We start from the raw sequence: 12,080 nt of genomic DNA on the forward strand, positions 1-12,080 counted from the left end.
TCCTGCAAAACCAGAACCAGGCTTAGTCACTGGGGGTTAGAGAAGACAGAGCAGACATACAAAAAGAACACAGAATCACTGATCTGGGAATTGTTGCTGTTTCATAGAAAAGTAAAAGGGTAATAGAAGTACTAGCTTTATTAGTGGCTTCATCTAGGATAGAAACATGGGTAAGAGATAAGCTCAGAGCCAGTTTTAAGTCTAGAGGACGAATTAAAGCACATACCGTTAGTTTGGGTAAAAGCTCAGCCAGTACTTATGTCTATGAGAGAAAAAGGGGACTAAAAGACAGGCCTAAGTGGATCATCTATTGGAGAACAGAAGTTGGTGGCAGCAGTAGCTCAGCTGATGCCTCATCTCCAGGATGGTGTTACAGCTAAACAGAACACCAACTATGAAGAGAAAAAAATGGAGAAAACATAGTCAAAAGCTGAAATAACAGCAAACAATACAAAATTGGAAAGTAGTAAGAGAATGTAGCAGAGTGAGGGAAACTGGTTATTATGTTCTCCAACAGCCTAAGCTTAGAGCAGCATAACTACAAAGTAGCTCAGGATAACCTAAGCCACGCTAACTAGAATATTTGTCAAAAAGGTCATCTTTAAGCCTAGCACCTCACGGACCAAAACTGGGAGTTGGTTCTACAATAAAGGAGCTTGATACCTAAAAGATCTGCCTCCCATTCTACTTTTAGAACCTCTGGGATGATTAAAGCATTATGTCCATGATTTAGTTATGGTTTAGTTAAGTAAGATAGTGTCAAGAATGAGAGACGGATGGACCCAGTATTCAGCCAGACAAGAAAAGTGCAAACAAAAAGGCTTTAATAAAGCTCAAAAGGGAATATGCTGGCTCGGTGGTCAAATAACAGTTCCAAGTCGGTACACAGGCGGGCAGGAAAAAACAGGCAAGGATAACAGGATCAGGATCAGGATCAGGCTCAGGCTGGCACAGAAGTCAAAAACGCAAATTGGGTCAGGTCAACAGGCAAACGAACAAACAGAACAGGGAATGCTGGAGTAGACTCACCAAAAGACAAAAGACAATGATCTGGCAGAGTGCAGGTGACAGAGGCAGATATAAGTAGGGGAGTGAGCAGGTGAACAGAGTTAGACTAATTACCAGAATGGGTGGAGCTGATCAGGGGGGACAAAATGGCTGGAAGTATACTGAAGCTGATTGGATGGTGACTGGTGAAGGGGAGTGACAAGACAAAAGAATGCTGGCAGGTGAACTGAATAAAGGCTGGTGACATAACTGATCAGAGCAGGCCATAAGAAACTGATAATATAAAACAAAGTACAAAATCAAACCACATTAAAACTCAAACTATTCCATTAACCAAAACTAATACATAACCTAAACCTAAGACAGAATTGATTACAATTAAAACAGTAATTAAACTAGACTAATCCAGAACCAAAATCAACATAAAGACCAAACAGAACATAAGCAAATAATAAAAACCAGAGCTAATACTAAGACATGAGAGTGAACTAATTAAAAAGACCAACATAAACTATAACAAAAACTCAAATCATGACAGAAAGTTACTGTAAAATCAACATAAATCAATTATTTGTCACCAGGGATGGAAGTAAAAATATTTTTTTGGACCTCTCCATCAACAATGTATTAGTCAAGTTTTTTCATTTTAAACCTAGAGGTATGGTCCGGAATGACTTCGGCACAGTATGTAGCAGGTGTTTACTTCCTGGTTCCTGACCCAATCATATGAGAGTTCCCAGGGTCTCCAAAACAGAGCGCAGCATTTGGTATTCTATGTTGGCAAATGAAAAGCAGCCTGCAAACACGAACGGCAGGAAGAAAAACAGACCATAAATAAAACAGCATATACCTATCCTGTGTATGTATAAGTGGCAACCATTGAGCAGGAGTTAGGGAGTTTGTCATGCAATTGCCGCATTGCCGGTTCGATCCCCCGCTCCAACTGTCTCAGTCGTTGTCTCCTTGGGCAAGACACTTCACCCAAATTGCCTGCTGCCGGTGGTCAGATGGCCAGGTGGCATCGATGGATGGCAGCCTCACCTCTGTCAGCCTGCCCAGGGCAGCTGTAGCTACTAACATAGCTCACCATTGTCAGGAGGTGAATGAATAGGTTAATGACTGATAGTAGTGTAAAGGGCTTTGGGGTTGTTGGACTAGTTAAAGCTCTATACAAGTACAAGCCATTTCCAAAGTGTGTTTGCAGAGATGTAAGGTTAACCAGTTTCTCAGTGTGTGCTAACATGGTCGTAAAGCATTCTTAGAACTTTATTGCCTGTGTGTGTCAAAGTGTGGGGGATGATGTTAATTTAGAGTGGGTGAGGAGAGCTGGGTCCTCCCCAGGTTATAGGAGAGGTTAAAGGTCAGGAGCCAAGATGTAGCTGTTATACTTCACATGAGTATCTTTGTTTGTTCATCACAGAGACTCCTCCTGTTTGTGTACATCTGCTCGATATAAAGACACAGGGGTTGTCTTACTAGGTGTGCATTTGGGGAAGAATGCACCTTGAATGCTGTTTGCCTTCAATAAAGACCAGTTTCTGTATTGAAAGAGTATGTTGCTTCTTGCTAATAATTTTTTCATGACAAGGACTGTTGACAGTGGTAGGCTTTTGTTTGGAATGGAAACATTAGGCACCATGATTACTTATTGTTCCTTTAAGGTCCAACAGACACAGACATGGTGCGGCATTTCAAGGTATCAAATCAGGGTGAAGTTGACAGGTTGTGGCTTGTGGAGTGGTTTCTAATGGTGATTGTTATGCTACCTGAGGAGAAAGCTGAATGAGACCGTGAAGAAGTGGATTGCTGAAAGACACCAGACCCAACAATGCAAATGAGCTAAAGGCCGCTATTGAAGCATCCTGGTCATCCATAACACCTCAGCAATGCCACAGGCTGATTGCCTCCATGCCACGCCGCATTGATGCAGTAATCTGTGCAAAAGGATTCCCAACCAAGTACTGAGTGCATTAATGGACATTTTCAAATGTTTGATTTTGTTTATTTATTTATTTTTACTTGGTCTGAGGAAATATTCTAATATTTTGAGTTTTCTTCAGCTGTACGCCATAATCAGCGATATTAAAACAATAAAAGGCTTGCGATATTTCAGTTGATTTGTAATGAATCCAGAATGTATGACATTTCATGTTTTTTAATTGCATTACAGAAAATAAAGAACTTTATCACAATATTCTAATTTTCTGAGACAGTCCTGTATTTTCATTTTATGAATTTTAGGTGTCATAACAACCAAAAGGTAATATTGTTTAAAGCTATTGATTCATATCAGTTTTTATTGTGAACAAAATGTTAGTCTGTGCTTGGTTTTAGTGTCCGTCAGTGTTAATCTGCTGGTTTTATTTAAAACTTAACTCAGTCATTATGAATGTCAATGCGTAAAACTGGTGAACACAGGAAACCCTGAAAATGGATCAGTCTTTTCAACTACTATAAACCATAAAGGTGTTGAGCCTTTTTAAGTTTCTGATTATATGTACAAAAACAATAGATAAATTAATCTAGTAGTTGCCTACTGCAGGGTGGAACAGTTGTTAGTACCATTGCTTTGAGGCAAGAATATCCTTTAGCTATCAGGCTCCTCTCCTGTGGAACCAACTCCCAGATTTGGACCGTGAGGCAGACACCCTGTCTACTTTTAAGACTAAGCTTAAAACTTTCCTTTTTGACAAAGCTTCTAGTTAGAGTGGCTTAGCTTGCGCTGAACTATCTCTATAATTTTGTTGCTATAGACTTAGGCTGCTGGAGGACACCAGTGTAAACCGGGATTCATCCGTGAAGAGAACACCTCTCTAACGTGCTGGATGCCAGCCAATGTGAGCATTTACCCACTCAAGTCGGTTACGATGACGAACTGGAGTCAGGTGGAGACCCAGATGAGGACGACAAGCATGCAGATGAGCTTTCCTGAGACGGTTTCTGACAGTTTGTGCAGAAATTCTTTGGTTATGTAAACCGATTGTTTCAGCAGCTGTCCGAGTGGCTGGTCTCAGATGAACTTGGAGGTGAACATGCTGGATGTGGAGATCCTGGGCTGGTGTGGTTACACGTGGTTTGCGGTTGTGACGCTGGTTGAATGTACTGCGAAATTCTCTGAAACGCCTTTGGAGACGGCTTATGGTAGATATTGTGTATGTGGAAAAGTTTTAGATCTTTGAGCTCATCTCATAAAAAAATGGGAGCAAAACCAAAAGTGTTGCGTTTATATTTTTGTTGAGTGTAGATCTTGGCTCACTGTCATTTTATCTCAGGGACGATGTCACCAATCTAGAGGTAAAGATGGGACTCTTATTTTAAGTTTGAACAACAGATCAGCAGTGTGGTTCAGAAAAGTTTTTTTTTATCAACTTTGTAAAATAGCAAAGATGAAATAAATCCTAGCAAGACCTGACTTGGCTTTAAAGCAGTGTTGGCCCCCTGCTGTGAGAACATTCCTTTGCTCCGGAGTCTGTTCTGCAGAAGACAAATTCTAGCTAGTTATAGCATTTATAAACAGTCAGATTTTATTTTCTATCTCAGCTGATTTCCCAACATCGTGTAAAAGTGTAATAACAGTTTTAAATCGTAGGAAGTGATGAAATTACCAGCTGTAATGTGATGAAATCTTGTGTATATGTACACATGTTAACCTCGAAAATTAAACTTTAATCATTTATTTACAGTGTACACATTTTTTATTTTGCATACGTTTGTCTAACTTGCCTTTCTTGTACAAAACCCTTTCTTTGATGCCAGGGTTGTGTCTGGCATCAAAGCAGACAGGTTGCAATAAAAAAAAATGAAACTGTGTGTCCTTGACCTTTAGGGCGACTGTGGCTTGATCGGTTGAGTGGTCGTCTGGTAACCAGAAGGTTCTGGGTTTGATTCCAGCTTCCCACTGCCACATGTCGATGTGCCCCTGGGCAAGGCACCTAACCCCAAGTTGCCTACCGAGCTGCGTCTTGGTGTATAAATGTGTGTGCGTTAGTGAGAGCGACTGGGTGAATGTGGCTATAGTGTACAGCGCTTTGGGTGGTCAGCATGACTGGAAAAGCGCTATATAAGTTCAGTCCATTTACCATTTAACATTCAATAGTGCACCACAGGTTATTAAGACATTTCAGCTGTTCCTGCTAGAAATCCTCACCTGATGAAAAGCCATTCAAGGCTAATCAGACCCACAAGAGTATCCCACAAGAAACTCTTTAGCTTTTTTATTTTCTGACCTTCTGGGTTTCACAGCCTTCCTTTCGCCTCTTGTAGTGAGACTTTATACAGATATACAATAATGTTGAACCAGGAGGAAAAATAAGCGATCACATTTGACAATTTCAGTTGAGTTTATTCAAAACAAGTGGTCATATTTCATCATCCCCAGCAGTTTGGCAGAAAAAAATATTATTCAATCCAGCATTTTAACAATGAAATCAATTCTGTTGCATTTACAATTTTTATCAGAATGTAACCAAGCAGGCGTCTCACTGGGCCATCTGAAGACTGCAGATATGGAGCTTCTAACAGCCATATGGATCCATGGAGCAAATGAAGTTCCTTTCAAAGTTACACCTTTCATTTTTCCAGCCATCTGTAAAATAAATTATTGAACAAATTACTTCAATACTATACTTTTATCAGAACAAAGAAATTGACTATAAGTGTGATTCAGCACTTTGGATGGTCTTCTTACAAAAAAGTGTAAATAAAAGAATAAATAAATTTGTCTTCTCTTATTTGACACAAATTAGATATTAAATAATATTCAATCAATGTACATGAATATATTGGTTCTACTTTAGAAGGCATGTTCACCATATCTACGTTTCATTTGAGAGATCCACCTTAAGTAAACTAATTGAAGATCATAAGTCATACGAGCAGCTGGTTACTGAGTCTGGTTCTGGGCCTACTTGTATACAAGGGGTCGGGTTGAATTAGGAGAACCAATCAGAATGAAGTGGCAAGAAAATCTCTGGACAAATTATATATATATATATATATATATATATATATATATATATATATATATATATATATATATATATATATATATATATAAAGTGCTGGGGAAACGGAAGTCTGGGTCTCCCCACTGAATCTGCTACCCCCGCGACCCGACCCCGAAGAAGCGGAAGAGGATAGCCTGAACCTATGTAATGTCATTGCAATAAATGCTGGAGGCAACTTGTCTACACCGATACAACCAATATAGGACACAGTTCAAACACTGCTGTCTTTGTCAATGATTTGTTGAGTATTGATTAGTTAAGGTGGTACTTTCATTGACTTTATCTCTAACCTGGAAACCCAAACTGCAGGTTAGGCTGGTTTCTAGCATCAGCAACTATGGTAAAAAGCTAGAGTAAAAAGGGCCAATTCATCATTAAAACAAACAATCTCAAACTGAACCTTAAAGATATAGGTGGTAATGTTGGAGATTTAATATCTTCAGTATTTCAGAAATACCCTGCAGATAGCAGCAATGTTGTTTCTTCCCATTCACAAATATATGTCTTTGTTAACGGTGTGACTTTGTCATTGCGTTCTGCATTAAACAATGTAACTCCCTTGAAAAGAAGGTGATTATTCACAGGAAGCTGGCTCCCTGGTTTAATTCAGAGCTGTGTTCCTTGAAGCACAGAGAGAAAATGGTGCTTACACACCAAGAGGAATCCTACCTGATCTAGAAAAACAGTCTACTGTTGTATAAAAAGACCCTTCGCTGAGTCAGAGCAGCATATGTTTAATCATTAATTGAGAATAAAAGTAATCCTAGAGTTCTCTTCAGTACAGTTTCCAAACTTACACAGAGTCACAGCTCCGTTGATCCATCAATTTCCTTAGCTCTTAGTAGTAAAAATGTTATGGGATTCTTCATAAATAAAATTGATTCTATTAAAAATAAAATAATAACTTGAGCATACTGTAGGGATTAAGGGGAAAGCATTAGGCTGGTTTAAATCTCATCAATCGGACAGATTCCAGTTTGTTCATGTTAAAAATAAAACTTCTTCAAATTCTAGGGTCACTTGTTGAGTACCAAAGGGTTCAGTCCTTGGACCAATTCTCTTTACTATATATATAGATGCTTCCGATTGGCAAAATTATCAGACAGCATGGGATTAATTTCCACTGTTATGCTGATGACACTCAGCTATATTTATCCATAAATCCTGATGAATCCAATCAATTACTTCGACTGCAGTCATGTCTTGATGACATCAAAAGCTGGATGACTTTAAATTTCCTGCATTTAAATTCTGACAAGACAGAAGTTGTAATCTTTGGGCCAGAGTCCTCAGAAAATAAACTTCTTAATCAATCACTTAATCTGGATGGCATTAACCTGGCCTCTGGTAATAAAGTAAAAAATCTTGGTCTTATTTTTGACCAAGACATGTCATTTAAATCCCATATTAAACAGATTTCCAGAGTTTCCTTTTTTCACCTCCGGAATATCGCCAAAATTAGAAACATTCTGTCCAGGAGTGATGCTGAAAAACTAGACCATGCATTTGTTACTTCAAGGCTGGACTATTGTAATTCTTTACTATCAGGAAGTCCACAAAATGCAGTTCAAAGCCTTCAGCTGATCCAAAATGCTGCAGCAAGAGTTCTGATGAAAATCAACAAGCGGGATCATATTTCTCCAATTTTAGCTTCCCTTCATTGGCTTCCTGTTAAATCAAGAATAGAATTTAAAATTCTTCTTCTAACGTATAAAGCCCTTAATAATCAAGCTCCATCATATATCAGAGCTTTGATTACCCCGTATGTTCCTAACAGAGCACTTCGCTCTCAGACTGCAGGTCTGCTGGTGGTTCCTAGAGTCTCTAAAAGTAGAATGGGAGGCAGATCCTTTAGCTATCAGGCTCCTCTCCTGTGGAACCAACTCCCAGTTTTGGTCCGTGAGGCAAACACCCTATCTATTTTTAAGACTAATCTTAAAACTTTCCTTTTTGACAAAGCTTCTAGTTAGAGTGGCTCATGTTACCCTGAGCTATCTATATAATTGTGCTGTGATAGGCCTAGGCTGCTGGAGGACATCAGGGTCTAATTTTCTCACTCTGCTGAGTTCTCCTACTGCTCTCCAGTCTGCTGTTCTACTGTGCTCTGTTTTGCATTGCTTGTCGTCATTTCAGCTTTTAACTTTTTGTTCTCTCACTTTTTTTCTTCATAGTAGGTACACCGGTTCTGACGTTCTGTTAAACTGTGACATCATCTAGAGAAGACGGCTCACCCACTACTACCATCTAATTTAGAATAGATTACTGGATCAATGTGTGCTTCTGTGCTTTTTTGTTTCTCTTGTTGTGTCTCTGTTCTGTCTTCTGTAACCCCCAGTCGGTCGAGGCAGATGACCGTTCATACTGAGCCTGGTTCTAATGGAGGTTTTACTTCCCGTTAATGGGGAGCTTTTCTTTCCGCTGTCGCTTCATGCTTGCTCAGTATGAGGGATTGCTGCAAAGCCATGGACAATGCAGACGATTCTTCCTGTAGCTCTGCGCTTCTCCAGGATTGAATGCTGCTTGTCGGGACTTTGAAGCAATCAACTGGGTTTCCTTATATTTGGAAATCTTTAACCAATCTGTATAATCTGATTGAATTTGACTTTGTAAAGTGCCTTGAGATGACAAGTTTCATGAATTGGCACTATATAAATAAAATTTTATTAAATTTCATAGATTTAACAAAAATTGAAAGCACCTCCTCTAAGATCCACTTCCTCCCTAATCTAATCTAATTAAATCTAATTATTTTCTACAAGTAACATTTTTTGCTCCATTTATAAAAATCTAATCCGCATTAAAATTACTTACAGCCAGGGTCTAAGTACATGCAGGATGGGATCGGACGGGAATTACTCGGATAGTTCTGAGACCAGCCTTTAAAGTATAAATCCTCGCCATTAATCCACCTCCATTGGTCCTAAAGACACACAACAGATAGGAGTTATTACATTCTCTCTCACATAATAATGCATAGGTAGAACTGAATTTAAGACCATATTGAGGGTTTGATGTGGCATTAATGTGTTGTTCTGGATACCTGCAGCCAAAAACCTCCAAGCCATGCAGAGTGTACATTAGCTCTTTGCATCATCGTTTGGAGGAAAACTGACAATCCTGAGTCGGTGGCTGAAGCCAGATGGCCTCCAATACCTTTGCAGTGCTTCTAATGGACACATAAAAGAGAAAGAGCTGTGTGATTTACAAGCAAAACAACAAATTTAAACAATGATTTAACTTTAGTCGGTAAGTTAAAGTGAGTGTCTAGAGGGATGTAGGAAATCTCAATGGTAATATTTTGATTCTGACAAATGCGTATCTGGAAAATGTAAACAAAGAATATTCACAGTACAATATGTTGGAATATATTTAAGGAATTTACAAACTGTATTAATAGATTGTTTTAAACTCTGTAAAGAATTGAATCTATAAATACTGTGGATCCAAACTATAAACAGTGAAGTGAGGACCAGTATTACCTGAGCTTCGATCCAGGTCAGAAAATGAGCTTTAACAAGTTTATAGCAGCGGGAATTATACGGGCGCCAACCACTTGAACAGAGATTAATACGATTTTCCAGAGCTGGAGAGAAAGTTTAAAGTTTAGGGTTAGACTAAAACATAAAATATGCCGTAATAGCATTTTATCCTCAGCTATTTAAAATATAACAAAAAAATGCACAGTTATGCCAGTTACTGATGTTCATCTGCCCCTCCTAGAATTAGACAGTGAGAACTATTTAAATTCAGAATGATTAAAAACAACATTTTGTATAATGTTAATTTAAAGGTAATCTGAAAGTATTTTTTTACAGCTAAAAAAACTTTAACAAACTATTCATTACTTTCTTTTGTTAGTGCCATTTTATAACCCCGCTACTTAATTGCACACGACTTTAAGTTCTTGAGCACCCTGGTTCTAATAACAAATAAATGTACCCTATTTCTTGTTGTAAATTTGCTCTTTGTTGATATATGATATATCTGGATTTCCCCACTGTGAAGCAATAAAGTAAAAGTAATATCCTTTTTTAAACCAGGAAAAAAAAACTCACTGAGATTAAAACCTCTTTTCTAAGAGAGACCTGGTCAAGACAGGAGCGTAAATCATACAACATGACCAGTAAACAAAACCAGACACATGAACTACAGTTTCAGATTTAAAGAAAAAAAAATACATAAATTATTAAAATACTGTGGAGTTATCACACAGCATTAAACCAATGGGCAGTTACAAGAGCTAAATGAACTAAAGTCTCTGACCTTAAAAATTTACCTAAATTTCCAAAACCTTATACCAAATGAGTTTTAAAGCATTTTGTGCTTTATTCCAAGTGGAAGGATCTTTCTATTTTATTTTGTTTATTTGACCGGCTTCTCTAAAGGAATACTCTCTAACTGAGAGCTGATGGTGAAAACAGATTCCACTGACCCTGTCCAGGAGACAAATCCTCGGTTTGGACATCCATTGCTGTTTCAAGAGAGATATAAAAAAACAAATGTTGGCGTCAGATAGATTTAGATATTACCGTCTCACTTGCAGTAGGTTCTTGGGCAGATGATACTAACCTGTAGGTTCCTTTTGTTCTTCAGCAGGAGCTTCAGAGAAAACCAGCAAGAACAGAATCACATTTACTTTTTTATCCAATCTAAAACGATGTTACTAGACCACTAAGCATATTTATGTGGTGTTTTTATGTAGACCTGAAAATGCAGCGCACAAAAGAACTGAAAGAGGCAAGATGTGCTTCATGGTGATGGTAACCACAGTTTAACTTTTTTTTTTTACCATTTTCAATCCCCCTACTCACTTCCTTGAGTTCTTGAGCACCCTAGTTCTAATAATTAATAACTGTAAAATATTTCATCTCCTTGTAAATTTGCTCCTTACTGATGGATTTTCCAATTGCAGGACAATAAAATAGTGGTACTGTCCTTTATTTACCCAGAAAAAAATCCCTGAGATTACAACCTCTTTTCCTAGAGAGACCTGGCCAAAAGAGGAGCGTAAAACATACAACATGACCAATAAACAAGACTAAAGGCAAAGACAGAGATATAAAAACCAAATGTTGGCGTCAGAAAGACTTAGATATTACCGTCTCACTTGCTGTAGGTTCTTGGGTAAATGATACTGACCTTGAGACTCCTGTTTTTCTTCAGCAGGAGCTTCATAGAAAACCAGTAAAAACACAACCACATTTATTTCTTTATCCAATTTAAAAGACTGTTAATAGACCAATAGGCACATTTATTGAGGTGGTGTTTTTAAGCTTACCTGATAATGCAGCGCACACAAGAATCGAAAGGAGCAAGATGTGCTTCATGGTGATGATTAACTTCTTTTCCTCTAAAAAAGACAAATTCATGAGAAAAGTCAAGAATTCAGATTTAAAATATTCAAAAGCTCAGCAGCAGAAGTCTTACCTCTCAGGTGGAGATGTATCAATGTTCAGTTCTCAGCCAGCTATGAACTGAGGATAGCAGACAGACCAACACCTTTATAAAGGCTAAATGACCACATTATTTTTATGAGAGCAATAAATTAAAGCAGTCTTCAGAAACATTTACGGTAGACAGTAAAAAAAAATGGACTTTGTTTCATTTCCTGACAGTAAGAGATATTTCTGGAAACAATCCATCCCTTTATGGCTTGGTTTTATCTGAAAAAAGGAGTAAGTGGGATATTGCATTACCCATTTCATATATGTATGTCCAGATACAAATACAAATTATCTAGAATGAAGTACTTAAGCCAAATCATTCCCTTAATTATTTCCTGATTGATAAAGTATCTAAATTCGATACCAGCACACTGATGTGGATAAACCTCAGCCAATTCCAAACATATTTTTTTCTTGAGTAACAATAGGAGGCAACGAGGTGAAAATGCAATTCTGCTCCGTCTGCTTCCTTTGTTGGTAGGCAGTGTAGTACCAGACAGTGATGGTGCATGGGTAGTTTTAATGGAGCTAAAGGAGGTGTTAGAGTTAGCCTTATGTCCAACATTCACTGACAAAACCTGAGACCATTTTCTGTGCAACATCAATGATTATAGACAGGTGC

At 38.1% G+C, this 12,080-nt stretch overlaps 1 long non-coding RNA gene across 1 annotated transcript; it reads right to left on the minus strand.

The window, feature by feature from the left end:
* Positions 1-8,825: 8,825 nt before the first annotated feature.
* LOC110366553 lies at positions 8,826-9,562 on the minus strand. The gene is made up of 3 exons (XR_004927262.1): positions 9,494-9,562; positions 9,055-9,180; positions 8,826-8,934 (listed from the first exon to the last, which is right to left on the minus strand). It is a non-coding gene; the product is annotated as an uncharacterized LOC110366553 (long non-coding RNA).
* Positions 9,563-12,080: the final 2,518 nt, after the last annotated feature.

Source organism: Fundulus heteroclitus, chromosome 20, assembly GCF_011125445.2.
Source record: "Fundulus heteroclitus isolate FHET01 chromosome 20, MU-UCD_Fhet_4.1, whole genome shotgun sequence".
Lineage (NCBI taxonomy): Eukaryota > Metazoa > Chordata > Actinopteri > Cyprinodontiformes > Fundulidae > Fundulus > Fundulus heteroclitus.